Source organism: Coffea arabica, chromosome 9c (genome assembly GCF_036785885.1).
Source record: "Coffea arabica cultivar ET-39 chromosome 9c, Coffea Arabica ET-39 HiFi, whole genome shotgun sequence".
Lineage (NCBI taxonomy): Eukaryota > Viridiplantae > Streptophyta > Magnoliopsida > Gentianales > Rubiaceae > Coffea > Coffea arabica.
In genome coordinates this window covers 21000348-21028130 of record NC_092326.1, presented here as the reverse complement: position 1 = coordinate 21028130, position 27783 = coordinate 21000348, and the positions used below count along the sequence as shown (strand labels likewise).

General features: G+C 42.3%; 1 long non-coding RNA gene across 1 annotated transcript; it reads right to left on the bottom strand.

Annotated features, from left to right (window-relative positions):
- Nucleotides 1–950: 950 nt before the first annotated feature.
- LOC140013973 (uncharacterized) lies at nt 951–3561 on the bottom strand. The gene is made up of 3 exons (XR_011820818.1): nt 3077–3561; nt 1718–1780; nt 951–1097 (listed from the first exon to the last, which is right to left on the bottom strand). It is a non-coding gene; the product is annotated as an uncharacterized lncRNA (long non-coding RNA).
- Between the last annotated feature and the right edge of the window lie 24222 nt (nt 3562–27783).

Sequence of the window (27783 nt, the reverse complement as noted above, 5' to 3'; positions counted from 1 at the left end):
AGGTTCAAACGGAGGATTTGATGATTCAGAAATGGGTGAAGAAAGGAGAAATTTCGGATTTCAATTTAAGTCCTGAGGGGATTTTGAGATTTCGGAATCGAATAGTGGTGCCTAATGATGAAAACCTGAGAAGGGAAATTTTGGAGGAAGCTCATCAATCCAAATATACAATCTATCCGGGTAGTAACAAGATGTATCAGGACTTGTGACAATTGTACTGGTGGGACAAGATGAAGAGAGAGATAACTCAATATGTACAAACCTGTCTAGTATGCCAGCAGGTTAAGATCGAGCACCAAAAACCTTCGAGACTACTTCTGTCTCTGGAGATACCCGAATGGAAATGGTAGCATATCACCATGGACTTCGTTTCTGGACTACCTAGAACCCAAAAAAGACATGATGCTGTTTGGGTAACTGTTGATCGGTTGACCAAGTCGGCTCATTTCTTACTTGTGAATATGAAGTATTCCATGGATAAGTTAGATCGAGTGTATTTGGAGGAAATTGTGAGATTACATGGTGTGCCCGTGAGTATAGTTTCCGACCAAGACCCTCGTTTCGTGTCCAGATTTTGGCAAAAGTTTCAGGAGACTTTGGGGACGAAGTTGAATTTAAGCACCACTTATCTTCCTCAGACGGATGGACAGTCGGAGCGGACGATTCAAACCCTCGAGGATATGTTACGCACTTGTATTCTAGATTTCGAGGGTAGTTGGGGTCAACATAGGACGTTAGTGGAGTTCGCCTATAATAACAGTTACCATTCGTCGATCCAAATTGCACTGTATGAAGCTCTTTCTCCCCCTAAGGCGTACCAGAGGGTTTGGCGGGCCGCCTGCCCAACTCTCGCCGGGACTCAGTCGTTCTTTAATCAAATCCAGAACAAATCACAAGAATAAATAGGGCAGCAATCCAAACTTAAAGTGGAACTTATATACATTGCTATCTCAAAAGGAAGTACAACCATCAAATGTACAAAGGTTCTCACTTCACCATACAACTAGCCCGTGCCAAGCACTAGGGCGAGAACCATTACAAAAGAAACAAAAGACCTAGACTAGGCTAGTCTATGCTCTCATCCTGCTCGCCGTCCCCTGTTAAGGAAAACAAAACTAAAGGGGTGAGCTAAAAGCTCAGTGAGGTACCAAACAGATAATCAAACAATCAATTCAATACATTAAACATGGAGTATCAATAATTCAAGAAACATTTACAATGGAAAGCAATAGTAACATTCATTAAAAGGATACGGCTCACAAGGAGCAATTCGTTCATTCGTTCATTCGTTCTCCTGATATTTCCCCTTATTCCTCCAATCATTTGAAAATGCATTTTTCGTTTATCAATAAACCCTCGTTCGTTCGTTCATTCATTCATTCACCCCCGTCCTGGCCATTGGCCAGTCTCCACCAACCTACAGGGTAATACTCGAGTATACCAAACGTTCACCCCAAGTCCCTAATCGCCCGACCGAGTCCGCTTCTGGCTCGAGACGACCGGTAACAAGGGGCAATGGCCAGTTCAGCCCAAAAGGCTTACATTCATGCGCAAGTAACATTTCAATCATTAAATCCTTGAAAATTGCACAGTTATTTAGGTCGAGTGCGATAAAGTACACACTCGCCTAGAAAGCTCGTTTTGAAAATCATTAAAAGCACTTAACACATTAGCAAATGATAACAACAAGCCATAGAATCAAATAAGGAACACTCACCTAGAAATGCAAAATATCGTGCAAAATATCCTTCCGGATATTACCCTTAATCACCAATGAAACCTAAGGTTGAACAAGAGAACATTATTATAGTTTATCGAGCAAAACATTTAAGGGAAACAAAGAAACCCGACTAATTAAGAGTAAAACGTGTAAAGATGACTTTCAAGTAAGAAGAGGGTTGTTTGAACCCAAGGATGAAAAATCATGTTTTAAAATGGAAAACCAATCATGGTATTGGCCTAACAAAAGTATACAAGTTCAAATAGAAACCTAGCCCTCGGGCGAAAATTTGGGCAGCACGCCCTTTGTGTTTACCTAATTTTCCAGCCATTTTGGCTTCATTATTTTTCCTCAATCAAACCAAGGTTACCCACAACACAAATTCATTTCAATAGCCATTCCATAGGCTCAAAACAATACAAGTATAGAAATCGAGCTAATAACAAATGCGGAAATGAAACTTAACAAAAGACAGATTTGACGGGTTTTGCGTAACGGACACATCCGACGCTACGCTTATCGGATTGGAATGTAATTTATACCATTTCGAAGCTAAGACAGAGGGTTACAATTTTGATGAAGACCACTTAGTCGAAATTCCAGTGTAACCTAGTCAAATTCCCAATTCGCAGAACCAAGTTCCAACTAATCGGCTAATTAACCGTACTACCTTTAAATGGCCAGATCACAGGCTACCAAAGTCCGTTTAAGGCGTTCTTAGAGGCGTTGAAAAGCTAAGAAAAAGACCTACAACTTTCATGAAGACCACTCAGTCCAGTTCTCACCCTAACTAGGTCAAATTTACCAAAAAATCTCCAGATTTTCCAGTTTGAAATTCACTGCAGAAATCAACTAGCAGTCCTGCTTTATTCACTCATATCTCAGCACACACAACTCCAATTCAGGTAATTCCAAAGCCATTAGAAAGATAAGACACAAGGCTATAAGTCTTAAGAAGACATCAACAACCAAATCAGTAGTATTCCTGGTCAAAACATCCAATTACAGAAGCTGATTATCAGTTTCGGATAAATACAGGGAAGTAGGAGTATTTTGGTCTTTTCACAGGCTACATTGCTCTGATTGAGCTGAAATTTTACAGTCAACTATAAAACATCATTCCCTACAACTTTCATGTTTTGGACTAAGGCCAAATCAGCTCCCAACATGTTCGAATTTTCAGACTAATTTCGGACAGAAATCTTGACAGAAAAGGAACACTTGAAGTTCATTTAAATTCCACCCAATCAAATGAATTTCCAGCCGTTCAAATCAGTTCCTAGCTAGTTAGATTCAACTTCCAATCATCAATCATATGTTTTACCACAAGAATCAAGAGTTAGGAAATTGGTTTACCTCAAATCCTTAAGCATACCCCCTAGCTGGCCGATTCTTTGAGGAGATGTATCCTTGAGCTCCAACTCTCCAACAAAGTTCCCTTTCTTTTTTTTTTTTTTTTTTTCTCTCTTCTCCTAGCTCACCCGATGCTGCCTTTCTTCTTCTCCAAGCTCACGGTAGCTTGTTCTTGGTGTTGGCTTTGTTTGTTTTGTCTTATGTCCTCCTAACTTAATAGCTAAGTCTATTAATAGTAAAGCAAAACAAGAGATGGGTCATGGGCTTGGGTAATTAATGGGTTTATGGCTTAGGCTTCTAATGAAATTAAAACTTAAAGGCCCAACACTAAAACTCTACTTGATCCAATGTAATTAACCCATTGGTTTACTTAGTTTAATTAAAACTAACTTAAGCCCACCAACCCAAGGTACTAATCACTCAAACCCCCGTACTAAACATGCATGGATGCACATACAATCACGAAAATATTAATTGGTTGAATTTAATTTAAACTTAACGGTTTAGTTTTGAAAGTAGGATTTTAATGATTCAATTAAATTTTTCACTTTTGGTATGTAAAATACTCTTTGAAAATTAAAACACATGGTAAAATATATTTTTCACACAATAGCTACTATAAATATCCATATTTAATTTATTTGAGACAATTTGGAATCCAGGATGAATTTTAAGGATCCTAGACAAAACTCTACCCAAAACTGGAATTTTGAGCTGCTGGTTGCTGCATTTTTGGGCAGTGTTTTGGTAGATAAATGGACACTTAGAGGATTCAGAATGACACTTAAAACTAACCTAATGATGCACGAAAATTTCCAGAATTAATGATTGGACAGAAATTCCCCAATGGTTGCAAAGATGGAATCCGAATGGAAGATGAATTTGTGTTGTGGTAGGACTGTTTTGGAAACCCAAGGCTGACTTTTCTTCTTTAATCCTTTGGAAACAAGGATTAGTCTTCCTATTTGCTGGTTCCCATAAATTCTAAGGTCAAGTTCAAGATTGGAACTGATTTGGTTGTTTTTGGGAACAAGGGTGGAAAATTTGACTTGAACAGGTTGGAAAATTTGACTTGAATAGGTTGGGAAATTTGACTTGAATAGGTTGGGAAATTTGACTTGAATAGGCTGAATATTCTTCTTCTTCCTTTGTTTTTGTTTTCTAATCAGCCAAGAAGAGCCAAATTTCGTGGCTAAAATGTTCTTAGTCAAGAAAGAAGATTGTTGTGGTGAAGACAAGGATTTTGGCAGCTGAAAATTTGCAGCCTTGTTGTTTACCAAGATTTGGTTCCCAAAACCCAGAAACTTCAAGATTCTTTCAAGAATTCAAGATGTTAATTCCCAAAATTCAAGAAACACAAAATTGAAGATGATTTCCTCCCTAAACAATCCAAGATTTCACGATTTGATCAAGACAGATTTTGGTTGGCTTCAAGAATCCCAACTAAAGTTCCAAGAACTTCAAGATTGTGGTTTTAAACAATCAGGAACTTCAAGAAACCCAAGTTTTGGTCAAGACAGATTTCCAGGAATTTTTGTAAGGTTAGCCAGCTATTTTTTTTTTTTTTGTATGTAAACAAGAACACAAGGTAATAACTAGATAGGACTCTAAAACCCTTGCTACAAACTGATTTTTTTCGGATGAACAGTAACCTCGAATGATCAAATAGAACAAAAGACTGGAATTGAATGGATATAACAGGATAGAAACAAGACTCAAACAAGGAATCAAGAATAAGACACAAAAAAAAAAGGCTGGACCAAACCAGGCTAACCACAGCAATTAACAACAACTAGACACAAGTTTATGTCGTAACAAATCTGGAAAAACAACGCAAGAACACGAAGTAACAAATCTGGAAATTGCGGATAGCAACTTAGAACACGAAAACAGAATTTTTGACAACTTGACTCGAAAAGCAAATAAAAAAAAAAGGATATAACGTGATACCTCTTAATTAGCTCTGATTACCAACTGATACGAACGTCGCCAACCTTGTGACGAAACCCGTAAAAGATTAGCTTCAGGATCGACAAGAGGACACCAAGTTTGAAGCGGATGACCTCAACCCGTTAATCACGTGGTTAACGAACCTTGGTATAATGGTAGAAGACGCCACAACCTAGTGCGATTCTAGATTGATAAGTCACGAACACCTAGAGAAATTCTAAGGTATTCAAGAAGCCTTGGAGAAACCAAGAAAACTCTCAAAATCTGATTTATTGATTGAATGCCTAAAACCATTGGAAGTGTGGGCTATTTATAGCCTTACATAGAGATGAACAACTAAATGTGGAACTAGTCTTGAGTTGTGGTCTTGACTAAGACTAACAATTGTAGGCTTGACTATTTCCATAAGACTGAAAATTGTGGGCTTGACCAAACCTTATGAGGTCATTGCTTAGGTAAATAACCTTATGAGGTCATCGCTTAGGTAAATAAAGCAAGGCTATGGACCATAAAGCCCTTATTACAAACGACTTAACTAAAACAATAAATGTGATTAGATGGGCAGACGACTTGAGCTTATAAAGCGTGCCCACGCCTTATAATGACTTTGCTGCGGTGAATCAATGAAATGGCAGAAGACATATCCTTATAAAGCGTGCCCGCGCCTTATAACGTCTTTGCTGCGATGAAGCTGAATGAACTGCTCGAGCTCGTGTAACCAGTCCTAGTGGGACTTGAACCTTATCCAATGGCATAGCTTAACTCGTATCACTGTGTGTGCCTAATTCTTCCATCTGTGATCTTTTGGTTAGGGAGGCATATAGTGGTGGTCTCATGGGACACTTTGGCATGGTTAAGACTCTAGCCATGTTACAAGAGTATTTCTACTGGCCTCACATGCGTCGAGATGTGGAGCGCATGGTTGGTAGATGTGTCATTTGTCACAAGACGAAGTCTAAAACAAATCCGTATGGCCTGTATACCCCACTATTCCCCACTATCCATGGATTTTGTGATACGAGTCAAGCTATGCCATCGGATAAGATTCAAGTCCCACTAGGACTGGTTACACGAGCTCGAGCAGTTCATTCAGCTTCATCGCAGCAAAGACATTATAAGGCGCGGGCACGCTTTATAAGGATACGTCTTCTGTAATTTAATTGATTCACCGCAGCAAAGTCATTATAAGGCGTGGGCACACTTTATAAGCTCAAGTCGTCTACCCATCTAATCACATTTATTATTTTAGTTAAGTCGTTTGTAATAAGGGTTTTATGGTCCATAGCCTTGCTTTATTTACCTAAGAGATGACCTCATAAGGTCATTTACCTAAGCGATGACCTCATAAGGTTATTTACCTAAGCGATGACCTCATAAGGTTTGGTCAATCCCACAATTCTTAGTCTTATGGAAATAGTCAAACCTACAATTGTTAGTCTTAGTCAAGCCCACAATGCTAGATTAGTTCCACATTATTTAGTTGTTCATCTCTATGTAAGGCTATAAATAGCCCACACTTCCAATGGTTTTAGGCATTGATGTGAGCATGAACCAGAGCCCAGTCCGAGTCCCATTGGGCCCCGTCACACGTGCACGGGCCAAACTATTCAAAGAATCCCTTCAAGCCCTTGTTCGAGTTGTCCAAGATCAACATGGAGCCCATAGAGATATTGAAGGCTTGGAAAGAGTCAATCAAGCAACTTACACTTTGATCCAAGCCCATGAAGAATCTAGTGGGCCTCTTTGTGAGCCGACCGAGTAGGGCCTTAGCCATTGTCATTTATTTCATTGGACTAGATGCTTAGTAGAAGGCATGGGCCGGCCCATCTCGAAGACAAGCTGGCTGACTTTGCCTTTAGGGTTTCTTTAGGGTTTCAGTTACTTAGCCTATAAATAGGCTTGCTTTGTAAGGTTGAAGGACACAAGTTTTATGAATAAAATTCTTAGTACTTTCGTTTTCTTTCTAGAGAATTCGAGCCTTTAACTTGCTTTGGCAAGGGTTATTGAGCAATCTTGCGTCCTATCCTTGATTGTTCATCCGACCTATTCCCCTGGAGTATTCACCTTCATCGGAGTGTCGTCTACCACCTAAATCAAATCGTGTCGTCCGTTTGATTCTAGGTTCTGCCATCCAAGCGTTGGACAACCTCGCTAGATCCTTGGGCAAACGTGCTACGTGTCTCGAACGTGTGGATCGAGGAACGTATCAGTTGGCTTCAGAGCTTTGGTGGAGGTATCTTCCGTTATATCTGTAGTTTTTGTCTTAGTTTTCCTTATTTTCGCTGCACTTGTCTCAAAAAAAAAATATCTGTTCGTGTGTTTTCTTGTGTTGCAAATCTGTCCGCTGTTTAGTACGTCATTGTTGCGACCAACTCTTGGTCAAAGTTGTGCCTGATCTATCCGTAGTTGTTGTGCTTGTTGCGCCTTTGTTAGTCACAAAAATCTGTTTGCGTCACTTGTCTAAAAAAAAAAAAAAAAAAAAAAACTGTGTAACGAAAAACAGAAATTTCTGTCCGTTAGTTTTGTCCTTCGTCACGTCAATTTCTGGTCAGTTGTGTGTTATTGTTGCTAGTCCCAATCTGCCCAGATTTCATACTCCTGTGGCATTAATTCTGCCCAGCTTTAGGTCATAGCCGAATCTGCAAAAAAAAAAAAATAGAAAGAGGCGGCTAGGGTTTTTCTAGTCGCGACTAGGGTTTTTGCTTGGCTATCAAATCTGCTCAACCTTCGTTTGGATCATCCAAGCTGTTTTAGTTAGTTTCTAAACTGATTTGGGAATCAAACTTGTGGGAGTTGTGAATCTTGAAGGAAGCTACAACCGTCTAGGGTTTCTTGAGTTTCTTGGAATTAAATCTTGAAGTTCTTGAAAGATCTTGGTGAAATCTTGGAGTTTTGGGCTGATTGGTTGTAGTGAGTAGGGCTGACCAGAAATCTGGTTGTGAACCTTTTTTTTCGGCCAGGTTTAGTTTCATTGGTTAAGTCAAAAAAAAAAATAGAGAGAGAGAGCAGGGAATTCGGGAGGAACATAGCCGAACAAGAGAAAAAAAATAAAAGGGAAAAAAAGAAAGCACGTGGGTTTTTATTGCCAAACAACAATCATCACATATTGTTTCTAAGCCAACCAGAAATTTTCAAAAGAAAGAAACTCAAAAGTTTTGGCCAACCTCTTCTTGAAAATCTTGGTCACCTTGGATCTTGATCACTTGGGTCACCTTTTGGGATTTTTGAGATTCTTGAACATCTTGGGTCTTGAAGACTTGCACTTCTCTCCGAATAAAGAGTTTCTTGTAAGATCTTGCATCCATACGAGGCTTTCTTGGCTTAGGAGTGAATTTCTTGGGAGATTCTTGAGTAACATCACTTGCTTGCCCTTGGGAGTCCATTGGAGCCGAATTTCTGGAGTAACAAGAACCAAACCTGTCTTGTAGGAGAGAGGGCCGAATTTCTTGATCTTGGAGTAGAGGGAGAGCCGAATTGCTTGGGTAAGTAGCGGCTGTAAAGAGGGAGTTTTATAGGAAGTATAACCGACTTAGGGAAGGGTTTCAAGGAGGAAAGAATTCTGGAAATTTCGGTTGAGGGGGGAGACAAATCTGTTTAGGAGTTCCAACTCCTACTTGCTTTCCAAATTGGTTAGGAGACTAAGTAATCTACTTGGATAGCTCTTGGACACCCCTATATTTTCTCCTCCATTTTAGGATACACTCCTATATTCTCTCATCCATTTTAGGAAACCACTCCTACATCTTAGGATTTTAGAGTTTCCTTTCTTAGCAACATTTTCCAAATCTGTCCGCCGCCTCTAAGCCTTCCAAAAACCGTTCTTCCTTCACCAAAATCTCACCCAACCGTGTACTTACTCTTAGGTACTCTTGTGGGAAAAGTTGGAGATGATTATTGGACCCGAGCAACATTTCTCAACTACCTGAACCAACAGGTAAAGGTTACTTGGTAAGCCTCATAGAGTGAATTGAGCACTACACACGAGCATGAGGGATACACTAAGGGAGTGAAACGAGGATTATATTTGCACTTTCTTTGTTTTTCCTAACCTTTGCAGGGGCAACAAGAGGAACATGGAGCAACAACACCACCACCAACAACAAGCAACCACCGATCCCTCATTGTTATTCGCCGCGATGAAGAATGAGCTCAGGCGAATCAGTGAACAACAAATGGAGACGTTACACGCTCGCTTTGACGAGTTGTCCCGGAGTCTTACACGAGGCTCTCGTTCTAGATCCCACAACCGGAGTAACCACAGCACCAAAGAGGCAAATGGCGAAGACTACTCTGCTAGTGAGGATGAGGGGCGACCCGAGAGGCATACAAGGGACACGTCCAGGAACGAACTCAAGGGGCTTAAGATTCAAGTCCCCGTATTCAAAGGCAAAAGTGACCCTGAAGCTTACTTGGAGTGGGAAGGCCGTATCGCGATGGTCTTCGACTGTTACGACTATAACGAGGAACAAAAGGTTAGAATTGCCACCGTTGAGTTCACCGATTACACACTAGTCTGGTGGGACCAAGTGAGTACCCATAGGAGAAGGATGGGAGAACCACGTGTTCGGACTTGGCGAGAACTCAAGGCACTGATGCGAGTATGGTTGCTCTTTTGCAGGAATTTGAGGATGTTTTTCCCGACGACGTCCCTGATGGTCTACCACCTATCCGAGGGATTGAGCACCAAATCGACTTCATTCCTGGAGCACCACTACCCAATAAACCTGCCTACCGCATGGGTCCTGAGGAGACCAAAGAGCTTCAAAGGCAAGTCGATGGCCTATTAGGTAAGGGTTGGATGAAAGAGAGTCTAAGTCCCTGCGCTGTGCCTGTGGTCCTTGTCCCCAAAAAGGATGGCACTTGGCGCATGTGCACTGACTGCCGGGCTGTAAATGCTATCACTGTCAAATATCGGCATCCCATTCCCAGACTTGATGATATGCTTGATGAGCTCGATGGTGCTATTATTTTCACCAAGATTGACTTGAGGAGTGGCTATCATCAAATTAGGATGAAGGAAGGCGATGAGTGGAAAACAACCTTCAAATCCAAGCATGGTCTCTATGAGTGGTTGGTCATGCCTTTTGGCTTGACAAATGCCCATAGCACCTTTATGCGACTCATGAACCATGTTTTGAGACACTTTATTAGCAAATTTGTCATTGTTTATTTTGATGACATCCTGATCTATAGTCGTAGCGAGCATGAGCATTTGGAGCATGTACGATTAGTTCTTGAGACGCTTCGACAGGCGCGTCTATACGCTAACCTCAAGAAGTGCACCTTTTGTACTAACGAGCTTGTGTTTTTAGGCTATGTAGTCAGTTCGCAGGGCATCAAGGTGGACAAATCCAAGATTGAGACCATCGAGCAATGGCCAACTCCCACATCTGTTCCTGACGTGCGCAGCTTTCTTGGATTGGCGGGCTTTTACCGGCGTTTTGTCAAAAATTTTAGCACTATTGCCGCCCCATTGACCGCCGTGACAAAGAAGCATGACAAGTTCCTTTGGGGAGAATCACAAGACCAAGCATTTCTCGCCCTCAAGGACACACTCACACATGCACCTGTGTTAGCATTACCAAACTTTAACAAGACCTTTGAAATTGAATGTGATGCTTCTGGTGTAGGTATTGGAGCAGTCCTTATGCAAGACAAGAGGCCGTGTGCCTTCTTTAGCGAGAAGTTGGGAGGAGCTGCATTAAACTACCCCACGTACGACAAGGAGTTGTACGCTTTAGTGAGGGCCTTGGAGACTTGGCAGCATCATTTTCGCCCTCGGGAGTTCGTGATACACACTGATCACGAGTCATTGAAGTACCTCAAAGGGCAACCCAAGTTGAGAAAGAGACTTGCCAAATGGGTAAGCTTCATTGACACCTTCTCTTATGTGATTAAGTACAAGACTGGCAAGACAAATGTGGTAGCTGATGCCTTGTCACGTAGACACTCCTTGCTTGCCTGTCTTGATGCCAAATTACTCGGGTTCGAAATGGTTAACGAACTATACACAAATGATCATGACTTTGGTGATATCTATGCTGCCTGTGTTAAGAACCCGCATGGAAAGTACTTTTTGCATGATGGATTTCTATTCCATGTCGATAAACTGTGTGTGCCTAATTCCTCCATTCGTGATCTTTTGATTCGAGAGGCACATAGTGGTGGTCTCATGGGCCACTTTGGCATTGCCAAGACTCTGGCCATGTTACAAGAGCACTTTTACTGGCCCCATATGCGTAGGGATGTTGAACGCATAGTTGGTAGGTGTGCTACTTGTCACAAGGCAAAGTCTAAGACAAATCCATATGGCTTGTATACCCCATTACCTATTCCTCACCATCCTTGGGTTGACTTGTCTATGGACTTTGTACTAGGTTTGCCTAGATCACCAAGGGGTAATGACTCCATATTTGTGGTAGTTGATAGATTTTCTAAGATAGCTCATTTTGTCCCCTGTCACAAAACTGACGATGCATCTCATATTGCACATTTATTCTTTAAGGAGATTGTTCGTCTGCATGGCATGCCTAGGACTATTGTTAGTGACAGAGACGTCAAGTTCCTGAGTTATTTTGGAAGACTTTGTGGTCCAAACTAGGCACTAGGCTATTATTCTCCGCCACTAGTCATCCACAAAGTGATGGACAAACTGAAGTAGTCAACCGCACACTTGGCACTTTACTTCGGGCCTTGATCAAAAAGAATCTTAAGTCTTGGGAAGAATGCTTACCTCATGTTGAATTTGCCTATAATCGAACTGTGCATAGTCCAACACAATATTCTCCCTTTGAGATTGTTTATGGCTTCAACCCCCTGACACCCCTTGATTTGGTACCCTTACCTTCCTCTGAGCACACAAGCTTATATGGGAAAAAGAAAGCTGATTTTGTGCGCAGGTTACATGAGGCCGTACGAGCAAACATTGAGAAGCGTACGCAGCAATACATCCAGCAGGCCAACAAACACCGTCGCAAAATGATTTTTGAGCCTGGAGATTGGGTTTGGCTACACTTGAGGAAAGAGCGCTTTCCCAAGTAACGTCACAACAAATTATCCCCAAGAGGTGATGGACCATTCCGAGTGCTCCAGCGAGTCAATGACAACGCATACCAATTGGAGCTACCTGGGGAGTATAATGTTAGCGCAACTTTCAATGTCGCGGACCTGAGCCCATTTCTTGGTGAGGAGGATCCAGATTTGAGGGCAAATCCTTCTCAAGAGGAGGGGACTGATGTGAGCATGAACCAGAGCCCAGTCCGAGTCCCATTGGGCCCCGTCACACGTGCACGGGCCAAACTATTCAAAGAATCCCTTCAAGCCCTTGTTCGAGTTGTCCAAGATCAACATAGAGCCCATAGAAATATTGAAGGCTTGGAAAGAGTCAATCAAGCAACTTACACTTTGATCCAAGCCCATGAAGAATCTAGTGGGCCTCTTTGTGAGCCGACTGAGTAGGGCCTTAATCATTGTCATTTATTTCATTGGACTAAATGCTTAGTAGAAGGCATGGGCTGGCCCATCTCGAAGACAAGCTGGCCGACTTTGCCCTTAGGGTTTCTTTAGGGTTTCAGTTACTTAGCCTATAAATAGGCTTGCTTTGTAAGGTTGAAGGACACAAGTTTTATGAATAAAATTCTTAGTACTTTCGTTTTCTTTCTAGAGAATTCGAGCCTTTAACTTGCTTTGGCAAGGGTTATTGAGCAATCTTGCGCCCTGTCCTTGATTGGTTGGTAATAAGAGCTAGTTAAGAGGTATCATGATACGAACCTGGATCCAAGGACACCAGAATTCGAACCACAAGCCCAAGACCAAGGTAACGAGTTTGGGGTAAGCGGAGTCCTAGACTATCAAGGGCAGCGCGAGATAGTTTCGAACGGTAGAAGACACCACAATCAGGCGTGTTCCCTGATTGATAAAGTCGACAAACACTTTAGATCCTCTAAAGGTGCTCAAGGGTACTCACAAGAAGCTAGAGAAACTCTCTTAATTTTTGAAAATCCCAAAAGTCCCTTCTCTATGGAATTGAGCAGCCTTTTACAGGCTTACAAAACAACTTAATCTAAAACTACGCGAAAGAGGTAAGTTTCCTAATTGAATTGAAAGACTTAACCAAAACATAACTAATTCCTTAACATACTAGATATGCCTTAGTAGGCTTACAAGACCGAATTGGAAGCAATAAAAATAGGAAATAACGGAAACTGCTAAAACAACTAAATCAGTCCGCGCGTTGCACACGAAATCCTTGAACTTTGAATGCTTGGCTTTGGCTCTCTTCATTGGACCCCAACGACCCCCGTCAATGGACCACATAATAGCTTTTGGGCCGCTCCTAAGATTCGTATCATTCCCCTCCTCTTAAAAAGATTTGTCCTCAAATCGTGGGAACACAAGAATTGGCGGCGCGGGCTAACAGCACTTCGGTTTTTAGCTCCAATGGAAGGAGGCATAAAACATTGCAGGACCAAGACTTTTGCCCCTTGCTCAACCTGCACAAAAGAGTGGACACTAAACAAAGCAAATGTTAGAGGTGAGGGGCGCAAAGCATCACCCTCAGGTGTAAAGCGCATCAAGAGATTTTGCTTTCTCTCATGGCTAGCAACTCGATTTTCCTTTTTCCTTGCATCTTCATGCTCACTCTCTGTCCTTAACTTCACGTGCTACGTGTCTCGAAACGAGTTGATCGAGGGACGTATCATATCACATTACATCCCTTTATTTATTTCCTTTTCGAGTCAAGTTGTCCAAAATTCTGTTTCCGTGTTCTAAGTTTGCTATCCACAATTTCCAGATTTGTTACATCGTGTTCTTACGTTATTTTTCCAGATTTGTCACGTCATAAACTTGCCTCTAGTTGTTGTTAATTGCTGTGGTTAGCCTTATTTGGTCCAGCCTTTTTTTTTTGTGTCTTATTCTTGATTCTTTGTTTGTGTTTGTGTTTGTGTCTTGTTTCTATTCTATTATATCCATTTAATTCCAGTCTTTCGTTCTATTTGATCATCCTATGTTACTATTCATCCGAAAAAATCAGTTTGTAACAAGGGTTTTAGAGTCCTATCTAGTTTTTACCTTGTGTTCTTGTTGTTTACATACAAAAAAAAAATATAGCTGGCTGACCTTACAAAATTCTTGGAAATCTGTCTTGATCAAAACTTGGGTTTCTTGAAGTTCTTGATTGTTTAAAACCACAATCTTGAAGTTCTTGGAACTTTAGTTGGGGATTCTTGAAAGCCTCCAGAATTGACCATTGATAAGAAGAACATTCAACCATGAAATTTGACCACTGATTGTGATAAATGCCTTCCTAAAAGCTTACCATCAAAAAAAAAAAAGGAGCACCAATCCTACTCCAATTCCAAGTTGGATTTGACTACTTTAGTCCAACTTGAATAAGGCTGTCCAGATTTACTTCAATTTCATTTTTTTACAGCCTATTAAATCCTTATTGGGATAGGAAAAGAGGATTAGTTCTAGAATAATCCAAGAATTTCCACTATCCATTATTTCCTAAATTGCTGCAACAAGAACAAGTGTTGGTGCACTCTTTTAGGCAGTTGTTTATCTTTATAGCTTTCTTGAATAAGTTGTTTAGTTTTTTTTTTCCAGTAATTTCCAGCCAAAGTAGTGTCCAAATTTCCAACTCTTGTGTAGAGTCATTTGCCAAGTTTTTGTGTTGCGTAACTAGTAGTCCCTTTGTCATGCGTCTACACATTTTTTCCAGCAAATTCCAACAGATTTTTTTCCAATTCTTTTGAGTCTTATACCTCCTCAAATTTCCAGCTTATAACGAGCCACATTTGAGTAGATTCTTGTGCGAAGCTAGTTAAACTTTTCAGGAAAAATTTTCTACTTTCTTCAAGGGAAGCAAGCAGAACCTTGAGAAAATTAGAGTGTTTTAAAAACTTGAGTGATACACGAGTGACAAGTGTAAACATGTGAGCTTGTGTGGCGAGGAAAAATATCTTTTGTTTCACTAATTTTTTGCAGGTTTCCTCATACATCATGGCGAATACGAGGCATTTAAAAGCTAGCTTACAACATCTTCTTCCTGATCCTAAGGGAGTCAAAGAAATGGCATTACGTGGTGTAGATGAGCAATTGGATATCGTGAAATCTCAGTTGTATGGTTGGTTTTATACTCGTTGTGGTGTCAAAGATAAAACATGCAGCTTGCCCATTGATAAGAGTTGTGAAGTCAATCTTGCAAGCGTTATCATGGTTCACAAATTAAATCTTCCAACCATTGATCATCTTCAACCGTATAAGTTGCCGAGTGCTCATGGTGATGTTTGGGTTACTAAGCACACACTTGTACCTATTCAAATTGGCAAGTATGTGGATGAGGCGTTGTGTGATGTAGTCCCAATTCAAATGACACATGTGTTGCTGGGCAAGGCGTAAATGTTGATGCGAGAAGTTAAATATGATTGACATACTAATAAGTATTCCTTCTTATTTAATGGTCGTTGTTCTGCACTTGTACCACTTATTTATGACCAACTTTGTATTGATCTAGCATACATGAAAAGTGAGCATGAGCATTATAGTATGAAGAAAGAGCTAGATGAGGGAATTGTGATTGATGAGGGAGTTGAAAAGGAGAAAGATGTTGAGAATAATGAGAGGAAAAAGACAGCTATTGAGCATGAGAAAGAGATTGAAAAATCCAAAGTATTGACTGAGATTTTAAGTTTCAACAAAAATGAGAGTGAGGGGACTTATTGCCATTCTAACAACCTTAACATTGCTCTGTCTAGTGTTCCTTGTTTTGTGCAGGTTAAGCAAAGTGCAATCGCTTTGATCTTACAATGTTCCATCCCAAAGTCACTTGTACAATTTGGAGTTTGTCTTCTAGGAGTTAGATCAATTTGGTTCCCATTCATGGAATCGGATGATTTCAACGTTGTTCACGTCTTTGGAGGATCAAACTATGTGTACCCTCAAGACGTTAGAACCGACCATGTTCCACGAGTTTACACAAGGAGCGAGGTCTTCAATGGTCACTACAATACCTATGCTCATCTTGCACCTAGTCCACTTGAAGCTCCAACTTCACCAAGTCAGCTTCCATACTTTGCAAGCTTATTCAAGTTTGAGGAGTCTGATTTCATAGGATATACATCGCATCACTTTGAGGATCCTTACCTCATGATCACAAACGATCAAGTTGGGCATACATTGAAACTGGTTCGTGAGATTCAAAGTTCAACAAGGTTTACTTTCTAGCTTAGCAAGTGGTTTATGCATTGGATGAAACTTGTGGTAATCATAACAAAATTGACTCGACGGCATGTAACTCTTCTTATCATCATTCATGCTTCAATTTGTGGGCAAATTGCTTTCAAGAGGAGGGGAATGATACGAGTCAAACTATGCCATCGAATAAGGTTCAAATCCCACTAGGACTGGTTACACGAGCTCGAGCAGTTCATTCAACTTCATCGTAGCAAAGACGTTATAAGGCGTGGGCACGCTTTATAAGGATATGTCTTCTGCCATTTAATTGATACACCACAGCAAAATCATTATAAGGTGTGAGCACGCTTTATAAGCTCAAGTCGTCTGCCCATCTAGTCACATTTATTGTTTTAGTTAAGTCGTTTGTAATAAGGGTTTTATGGTCCATAGCCTTATTTTATTTACCTAAGGGATGACCTCATAAGGTTATTTACCTAAGCGATGACCTCATAAGGTTATTTACCTAAGCGATGACCTCATAAGGTTTGGTCAAGCCTACAATTGTTAGTCTTAGTCAAGCCCACAATTCTAGACTAGTTCCACATTATTTAGTTGTTCATCTCTATGTAAGGCTATAAATAACCCACACTTCCAATGGTTTTAGGCATTCAATCAACAAATGAAATTTTGAGAATTTTCTTGGTTTCTCCAAGGCTTCTTGAATACCTTAGAATTTCTCTAAGTGTTCGTGACTTATCAATCTAAAATTGCAATAGGTTGTAGCGTCTTCTACCATTATACCAAGGTTCGTTAACCACGTGATTAACGGGTTGAGGTCATCTACTCCAAACTTGGTGTCCTCTTGTCGATCCTGAAGCTAATCTTTTACGGGTTTCGTCACAAGGTTGGCGACGTTCGTATCATTTTGTCTTAGGACTCCCTAGGTCACCTAGGGGAAATGACTCCATCTTTGTAGTAGTTGATAAATTCTCTAAGATGGCTCATTTTATTCCCTGTCACAAAACTGACGATGCATCCCATATTGCTACGTTGTTCTTCAAAGAAATTGTCCGTCTGCATGGTATGCCTAGGACCATCGTTAGTGATAGAGATGTCAAATTTCTGAGTTACTTTTGGAAGACTTTGTGGTCTAAACTTGGCACTAGGTTATTATTCTCCACCACTAGTCATCCACAAAGCGATGGACAAACTGAAATTGTTAATCGGACACTTGGCACACTACTTCGGGATTTGATTAAAAAGAATCTTAAAACTTGGGAGGAGTGCTTGCCTCATGTTGAATTCGCCTACAATCGAGCTGTTCACAGTGCTACACACTACTCACCTTTTGAAATTATTTATGGGTTTAACCCGCTGACCCCTCTTGATTTAGTACCCTTACCTTCCTCTGAGCACACAAGCTTAGATGGGAAAAAGAAGGCTGATTTTGTGTGCAGGTTGCATGAAGTCGTTCGAGTAAACATTGAGAGGCGTACTCAACAATACACCCACCAGGCCAACAAGCATAGTCGCAAGATGATTTTCGAGCCTGGAGAATGGGTTTGGCTACACTTGCGAAAAGAGAGGTTCCCCAAGCAGCGACAAAGCAAGTTATCCCCAAGAGGTGATGGACCCTTTCGAGTGCTCTAATGAGTTAATGACAACGCTTACAAACTGGAGCTACCTGGGGAAAACAATGTTAGCGCGACCTTCAATGTCGCGGACCTGAGCCCATTTCTTGATAAGGAGGATCCAGGTTTTGATACGTTCCTCGATCAACTCGTTTCGAGACACGTAGCACGTTTGCCCAAGGATCTAGCAAGGTTGTCCTACGTTTGGATTGCGGGACTTTAAATCAACACGGAGGGCACGCTTTGATATAAAGCGGTAGAACAACACTCCGATGAAGGTGAATACTCCAGGGAAATAGGTCGGTTGAACAATCAAGGACAGGACTCAAGATTGCTCAAGAACCCTTGCCAAAGCAAGTTAAAGGCTCGAATTCTCTCTTAGGAAGAAAACGAAAATACTAAGAATTTTATTCATCAAACTTGTGTGTTTAACCTTACAAAGCAAGCCTATTTATAGGCTAAAGATAACAAGAAAAACCCTAAAGAAACCCTAAGAGGGAAGTCGGCCATCTTGACTCCAAGATGGGGCCGGCCCATGCCTTCTACTAAGCAATTAGTCCAACTAAATAAGTAACAAAGACTAAGGCCCTACTCGGCCGACTCACAAAGAGGCCCACTTGATTCTTCATGGGCTTGGATCAAGGTGTAAGTTACTTGATTGTCTCTTTCTTTCTAAGCCTTCAATATCTTTATGGGCTCCATGTTGGTCTTGGACAACTCGAACGAGGACTTGGAGGGATTCTTTGAAGAGCTTGGCCCGTGCACGTGTAACTGGGCCCAATGGGACTCGGACTGGGTCATTGCACGGGCCCTGATCCATGCACACATCATTAGTATTTTCGTTTTCTTTCTAAGAGAGAATTCGAGCCTTTAACTTGATTTGGCAAGGGTTCTTGAGCAATCTTGCATCATGTCCTTGATTGTTCAACCGACCTATTCCCCTGGAGTATTCACTTTCATCGGAGTGTTGTTCTATCGCTTTAAATCAAAGCGTGCCGTCCGTGTTGATTTAAAGTCCTGTAATCCAAACGTAGGACAACCTCGCTAGATCCTTGGGCAAACGTGCTACATGTCTCGAAACGAGTTGATCGAGGAACGTATCAGTTGGCTTCAGAGCTTTGGTTGAGGTATCTTCCGTTATATCCGTAGCTTGGTCTTAGTTTTCTTTTTTTTTTAGTTGATTCCGCTGCCTTTGTTACAAAATCCTGTTCAAGTAGCTACATTCTTGTTGCATCGTTTGCCAAAAAAAAAAAGAAAAAAGTTTCTGTCCGCACCCATAGTCTTGTGTGTCGACAAATTTCTGTTTGGTTAGGTGTTCCTTCGTGTCAAAAAAAAAAAAGATTATGTTCATTAGTTTCTTATCCTTGTCGCGTTAATTTCTGTTCTTGTTGCGTCGTTTTATTGAAAGATTCTGTCCGCCACTTGTGTGTCGTGTTGCTTCTAAATTCTGGTGGTAGATTGTCACCAATCTGACCTTGATTTATGCCATAGCTTGGTGGAAAAATTTCTGTCCAAGTAGTGCTACAAATCTGGCCGTCACTTGGTTAGTATTGTGAGTCGCGAACTTGTTCGTTGTACGCCCCAATTCTGCCCAAAGTTATGCATTATTGTTGCTAGCTCCAATCTGACCAGATTTTGTACTCTTGTTGCATCAATTCTGCCTAGCAGTTGGCCATAGCCGAAACTAAAAAAAAAAAAAAAAAGAAGGCAGCTAGGGTTTTTCCAAGTTGCGGTTAGGGTTTTCCAATTTGCGGCTAGGGTTTTTCTTTTGTTGTCAAATCTGTCCATGCTTTGTTTTGGTCATCCAAGTTGTTTTAGCTAGTTTTCTAAACTGATTTGTGGTTCAAACTTGTTGGAGTTGAGGATCTTGAAGGAAACTACAAGCATCTAGGGTTTCTTGAGTTTCTTGAAATTAATCTTGAAGCTCTTGAAAGTTCTTGATAAGATCTTGGAGTTTTTGGGGCTGTTGGTTGTAGTAAGATAGGGGCTGACCAGAATCTGGTTTTGAACCCTTTCGGCCAGGTGTAGTTACATTGCTAAGTCAAAAAAAAAAAAAACAGAATCGAAACAAAAAAAAAGGAAAAGAAAGAAAGCATTCGAGTGGAACAAGGCCGAACAAGAAAAAAGGAAAGTACTTGGGTCTTTTATTGCCAAACAACAACCATTACATATTGTTTCTAAGCCAACCAGAAAATTCGAACAAACAAAAGAGAGAAACTCAAAAGTTTTGGCCTACCTCTTCTTGAAATTCTTGATCACCTTGAACTTTGATTACTTGTACTACCTTTTGAGGTTCTTGGAGTTCTTGATTTTCTTGAGTCTTGAACACTTGCACCTCCTTTCGAATAAAAAGTTTCTTGTACGTTCTTGCATCCATACGGGGTTTCCTTGGTTTAGGACTAAACTTCTTGGGAGTTTCTTGAGCAGCCTGTTAGGGGGATCCTTGGGTGACATTACTCACGTTATCTTGGGAAGCCATTGTCTTGGAATAAGAACCAAAGCTGTCTTGAAGGGGGGAGGGCCGAATTGCTTGTTTCTTGGGAGTAGGGAGAGCCAAATTTTTTGGGGTAAGGTGCGGCTGCCTAAGAGGGTTTTTTTTATAGGAAGATTAGCCGACTTGTGGAAGGGTTTAAGAGGGTGAAAATTCTGAAAAGTGTCGGCTAAAGGGGGGGAAAAGAAACCAGCCTGTTTGGAGAAGAGTTTGGGCGCTTCTAAAGGTTGTTCAAAAAAGGACTTCAAGGCTGACTTGTTTTCCCAATTGGTTTAGGAGACTAAGTACAACACTTGGATAACTCTTGGATACCTTCTTATATTCTCTCATCCACTTTAGGAAAAACCCTCCTATATTCTTTCCTCCACTCTAGGAAAACTACTCCTACTTTCACTCCTACGTTTTAGGAACCACTCCTACATCTTAGGAGACCTAGGGTTTCCTTCCTTAGCGCCATTTCCAAACCTGCCCGCTACCATAACCTTTCAAATCTCGCACATTCCTTCGCAAAACCTCACCCAATTGTGTCTTACACTCTTGCTTACTCTTGTGGGGGAAAAGTTGGTGACGATTATTGGACTCGAGCAACATTTCTCAACTATCTAAACCAACAAGTAAAGGTACTTGGTAAGTCTAATAGACCGACTTGAGTACTATACATGAGCGTGAGCGACACACTAAGGGAGTGAAGTGAGGTTATACTTGCACTTTCTTTGCTTGTTACTAACCTTTGCAGGGCATCAAGAAAGACATGGAGCAACAACAAGCAACCACTGATCACTCATTATTGTTCGCTGCAATGAAGAATGAGTTTAGGCGCATCAATGAGCAACAAATGGAGGAATTGCACACTCGTTTCACAAGCTATCCAAGAGTCTCACACGAGCCTCTCGTTCGAGATCCCACAACCGGAGTAACCATGGCACCAAAGAGGCGAATAACGAAGACTACTCCGCTAGTGAAGATGAAGAGCAACCTGAGAGGCCTCGAAGGGACACGCCCAAGAACGAGCTAAAGGGACTTAAGATTCAAGTACCCGCGTTCAAAGGCAAGGTGACCCTGAGGCGTACTTGGAGTGGGAAGGCCGCATCGAAATGGTCTTCGACTGCTACGATTATAGCGAGGAACAAAAAATCAAAGTTGCCACCGTTGAGTTTGGTGGGACCAAGTGAGGACCCATAGGAGGAGAATAGGAGAACCGCGAGTCCGAATTTGGCGAGAGCTCAAGGCATTGATGCGAAAGCGATTCGTTCCAAGCTACTACAACCGAGATCTCCACTCCAAATTGCAAACCCTCACTCAAGGCAACATGAGTGTGGAGGACTACTACAAAGAGATCGAGATGGCCATGATGAGGGCGAACCTTCAAGAAGATAGAGAAGCCACCATGGCTAGGTTTCTTCGAGGTCTCAACCCAGACCTTCAAGAAGCCTTAGAGCTTCAACACTATGTGGACATGCATGACCTTCTTGAACTCACTATCAAGGCCGAGAGGGGAAAGAGACTAAGGCGAGGAGCCCGTACCTTCCAGTCTTCAAACTCCACCTCATGGAAGGGCAACCAACCACGGAGGGCGACCCATGAAGTTGGATATTCGGCCACACCAACTTCTTCAAGCCGAATTCAAGGTAATGCTCCTAATCGAAATTTCAATTCGACCCCTAACAAAGTTATCGATACATCCAGGTCTACTTTGAAGGCACCACATGAGACTCCTAAGACTAGGAGTAGGGACATCAAATGCTTTAAGTGCCAACGGTTTGGGCATATTCAATCTCAATGTCCAAACCAACGGGTCATGTTAATCACTCACAATGGCGAGATCGTGTCCGATGATGACGACTGTGAGGAGATACCCGAATTGACCAAAGGCGACTGCCTGGATGAAGACTCTGCTGAGGAAGATTGCTCACCTACACAAGGGGAAGTAAGGTGCTTGGTGGCACGACGAGTGCTAACCGCCCGAGTTAAAGAGGACGAGCAACTACAACGGGAGAACCAGTTTTACACCCGTTGTAAAGTAGGTGACAAGGTATATAGCCTCATCATCGACGGTGGTAGTTGCACAAATGTGGCAAGCTTACTCATGGTTGAGAGCTTAGGACTTCCAACTACTAGACATCCACACCCTTATCGCCTCCAATGGCTGAGTGAGGATGGAGAGGTACGTGTCTTCAAACAGGTACGCGTTCCCTTTTCCATTGGGAATTACACTGATGAAGTTGTTTGTGACGTCACGCCACCCATGTCATCTTGGGTCGACCATGGCAATTTGACAAACACATCACATTCGACAGAAAGGCCAACAAGTACACACTCTTGCATGATGGCAAATGCAAGGTCCTCACACCACTCACACCTACACAAGTTATGAGGACCAATTAAAGTTGCAAAGAGAGTGTGAACAAGACCGTCAAAGGAGGAAGCAAAAGGCAGTCGACCCTGGCAAAGGCTCCACTTCTGCAAGTGAGCCATCAACCAAGGGTCAAGTGAGCACACCTAGTGTTACACATGACAAATCACCCACTGCACCTACCACTAGGAAGCAAAACATGATCATTAAGGCTAAGGACGTTAGGAAAATTGTCAATTCTGATCAGCCTGTACTTCTCATGATTTGCAAGCATGTGCTTTTAGATGTTGCTGAACTCGATAAGGCATTGCCTTCGAGTATGGTTGCTCTTTTGCAGGAATTTGAGGATGTTTTTCCCGACTAGGTCCCTGATGGCTTACCACCCATTCGAGGGATTGAGCACCAAATCGACCTCATTCCTGGAGCACTACTACAGAACAAACCTGCCTACCGCATGGGCCTTGAGGAGACAAAGGAGCTTCAAAGGCAAGTTGATGGCCTATTAAGTAAGGGTTGGGTAAAGGAGAGTCTCAGTCCTTGTGCTGTGCCTGTGATACATGTCCCCAAAAAGAAAGGTACTTGGCGCATGTGCACTGACTGTAGGGCCGTCAATGCCATTACTGTTAAGTATCGTCATCCCATTCCTAGATTAGATGATATGCTTAATGAACTCGATGGTGCTGTAATATTCACCAAAATTGATTTGAGGAGTGGCTATCATCAAATTAGGATGAAAGAAGGCGATGAGTGGTAAACGGCCTTCAAAACCAAGCATGGTCTCTATGAGTGGCTAGTCATGCCTTTTGGGTTGACGAACGCCCCTAGTACTTTCATGTGACTAATGAACCATGTCTTGAGGGAGTTTATTGGCAAATTTGTCATAGTTTATTTCGATGACATCCTGATCTATAGTCACAGTGAACAGAAGCACTTGGAGCATGTGAGACTAGTTCTAGAGACACTTCGAAAGGCGCGTTTATACGCTAACCTTAAGAAGTGCACCTTTTGTACTAATGAACTTGTGTTTCTGGGCTATGTAATGAGTGTGCAGGGTATCAAGGTAGACAAATCCAAGATTGAAGCTATCGAGCAATGGCCAATTCCCACATCCGTCCCTGAGGTGCGCAATTTTCTTGGGTTGGCGGGTTTCTATCGGCGCTTTGTCAAGGACTTCAGCACCATTGCCGCCTCAATGACCGCCGTGACCAAGAAAAATGACAAGTTCTATTGGGGGGAAGCCCAAGAACAAGCATTTCTTACCCTCAAAAACAAACTCACACATGCACCTATTTTGGCATTACCAAACTTTAACAAGACTTTTGAAATCGAGTGTGATGCTTCTGGTGTAGGTATTGGCGCTGTCCTCATACAAGACAAAAGGCCTTGTGCCTTCTTTAGCGAAAAACTGGGAGGAGCTGCCTTAAACTACCCAACATATGACAAGGAGTTGTATGCTCTGGTGAGGGCCTTTGAAACCTGGCAACACTATCTTCGCCCTCGGGAGTTCGTGATACACACTGATCACGAGTCACTGAAGTTTCTCAAGGGCCAACTTAAGTTGAGCAAGAGACATGCCAAATGGGTAAGCTTCATTGACACCTTCTCCTTTGTGATTAAGTACAAGACGGGCAAAACGAATGTGGTAGCCGATGCCTTATCACGTAGACATTCTTTGCTTGTCTTCTTTGATGCTAAACTTTTAGGGTTTGAAATGATTAAGGAACTATACACGCATGATCATGACTTCGGTGACATATATGCTGCTTGTGTTAAGAACCCACATGGAAAGTACTTTTTGCACGATGGATTTCTCTTTCATGTGGATAAGCTGTATGTGCCTAATTCTTCCATCCGTGATCTGTTGGTTAGGGAGGCACATAGTGGTGCCCTCATGGGACACTTTGGCATGGTTAAGACCCTAGCCATGTTACAAGAGCATTTCTACTAGCCTCACATGCGCCGAGATGTGGAGCGCATGGTTGGTAGATGTGTCACTTGTCACAAGGCGAAATCTAAGACAAACCCATATGGTCTGTATACCCTATTGCCTATTCCCAACTATCCTTGGGTAGACTTGTCCATGGACTCTGTCTTAGGACTAGGTCACCTAGGGGAAATGACTCCATCTTTGTAGTGGTTGACAGATTTTCTAAGATGGCTCATTTTATCCCCTGTCACAAAACTATCCTTGGGTAGACTTGTCCATGGATTTTGTCTTAGGACTAGGTCACCTAGGGGAAATGACTCCATCTTTGTAGTGGTTGACAGATTTTCTAAGATGGCTCATTTTATCCCCTGTCACAAAACTGATGATGCATCTCATATTGCTAATCTATTCTTCAAGGAAATTTTCCGTCTGCATGGTATACCTAGGACCATTGTTAGTGATAGAGATGTAAAATTTCTGAGTTACTTTTGGAAGACTTTGTGGTCTAAACTTGGCACTATGATACACTCCTCGATCCACGGTCGAGACACGTAGCACGTTTGCCCAAGGATCTAGCGGGGATGTCCAACGCTTGGACTGCAGAACCTTTAATCAAACGGACAACACGATTTGATTGAAGGTGGTAGACGACACTCCGATGAAGGTGAATACTCCAGGGGAATAGGTCGGATGAACAATCAAGGACAGGACGCGAGATTGCTCAATAACCCTTGCCAAGCAAGTTGAAAGGCTCGAATTCTCTATGAAAGAAAACGAATGCACTTAATAATTTTAATCATCCAAAAACTAGTTTTTAACCTTACAAGGCTAGCCTATTTATAGGCTTAATGAAACAACGAAAACCCTAAAGAAACCTAAAGGGGAGGTCGGCTACCTTGTCATCAAGGTGGGCCGGCCTCATGCCTTCTACGGAACAACTAGTCCAACTAAAATGGAAAACAACGACTAAGGCCCTACTCGGCCGATTCATAAGGAGGCCCACTGGAGTCTTCCTGGGCTTGGACCAAAGTGTAAGTTGCTTGATTGATCCTTTCCAAGCCTTCAATATCTCTATAGCCTCCATGTTGATCGTGGACAACTCGAACAAGGGCTTGGAGGGATTCTTTGAAGAGCTTGGCCCGTGCACGTGTGACTGGGCCCTGGTTCATGCACACATCAGTCCCCTCCTCTTGAGAAGGATTTGCCCTCAAATCTGGATCCTCCTCACCAAGAAACGGGCTCAAGTCCGCGACATTGAAGGTCGCGCTAACATTGTACTCCCCAGGTAGCTCCAACTTGTATGCGTTGTCATTAACCCGTTGGAGCACACGAAAAGGGCCATCCCCTCTGGGGGATAATTTGCTTTGTCTCTGCTTGGGGAACCTCTCTTTGCGTAAGTGTAACCAAACCCAATCACCAGGCTCGAAAATCATTTGGCGGCGGTGCTTGTTAGCCTGCTGGGTGTATTGCTGAGTACGCCTTTCAATGTTTGCTCGAACGGCTTCATGTAACCTGTGCACAAAATCGGCCTTCTTTTCCCCATCTAAGCTCGTGTGCTCAGAGGAAGGTAAGGTACTAAATCAAGAGGGGTCAGCGGGTTAAAGCCATAAACAATCTCAAAAGGGGAGTAGTGTGTAGCACTGTGAACAACTCGATTGTAGGCGAATTCAACATGAGGCAAACACTCTTCCCAAGTCTTAAGATTCTTTTTAATCAATGCCCGAAGTAGTGTGCCAAGTGTGCGATTGACAACTTCAGTTTGTCCATCGCTTTGTGGATGACTGGTGGTGGAGAATAGTAACCGAGTGCCAATTTTAGACCACAGAGTCTTCCAAAAATAACTCAGAAATTTCACATCCCTATCACTAACAATGGTCCTAGGCATACCATGCAGACGGACAATTTCCTTGAAGAATAGAGTAGCAATATGAGATGCATCGTCAGTTTTGTGACAGGGAACAAAATGAGCTATCTTAGAAAACCTATCAACCACCACAAATATGGAGTCATTACCCCTTGGCGATCTAGGCAATCCTTGAACAAAGTCCATAGACAAGTCAACCCAGGGATGGTGAGGGATAGGTAATGGGGTATACAAGCCATATGGATTTGTTTTGGACTTTGCCTTGTGACAAGTAGCACACCTACCAACCATGCGTTCAACATCCCTACGCATATGGGGCCAGTAAAAGTGCTCTTGTAATGTAGCCAGAGTCTTGGCAATGCCAAAGTGGCCCATGAGACCACCACTATGTGCCTCGCGAATCAAAAGATCACGAATGGAGGAGTTAGGCACACACAGTTTATCTACATGGAACAGAAATCCATCATGCAAAAAGTACTTTCCCTGTGGATTCTTAACACACACAGCATATATATCACCAAAGTCATGATCATTAGTGTAGAGGTCTTTAACCATTTCGAACCCAAGCAACTTAGCATCAAGACAGGCAAGTAAGGAGTGTCTACGTGATAAGGCATCAGCTACCACATTCGTCTTGCCAGTCTTGTATTTAATCACATAGGAGAAAGTGTCAATGAATCTTACCCACTTGGCATGTCTCTTGCTTAGCTTGGGTTGGCCTTTGAGGTACTTCAATGACTCGTGATCAGTATGTATCACGAACTCCCGAGGCCGAAGGTAGTGTTGCCAGGTCTCCAAGGCCCTCACTAAGGCGTACAACTCCTTGTCGTGCGTGGGGTAGTTTAGTGCAGCTCCTCCCAATTTCTCGCTAAAGAAGGCACACGGCCGCTTGTCTTGCATGAAGACTGCTCCAATACCTACACCAGAAGCATCACAGTCAATTTCAAAAGTCTTGTTAAAGTTTGGTAATGCCAACACAGGTGCATGGGTGAGTGTGTCTTTAAGGGCGAGAAACGCTTGTTCTTGTGATTCCCCCCAGTGGAACTTGTCATCCTTCTTTGTCACGGCGGTTAATGGGGCGGCAATAGTGCTAAAGTTTTTGACAAAACGCCGATAAAAGCCCGCCAATCCAAGAAAGCTGCGCACGTCAGGAACGGATGTAGGAGTTGGCCATTGCTCGATGGCCTCAATCTTGGATTTGTCCACCTTGATGCCCTGCGAACTCACAACATAGCCTAGAAACACAAGCTCGTTAGTACAAAAGGTGCACTTTTTGAGGTTAGCGTATAGACGCGCCTGTCGAAGTGCCTCGA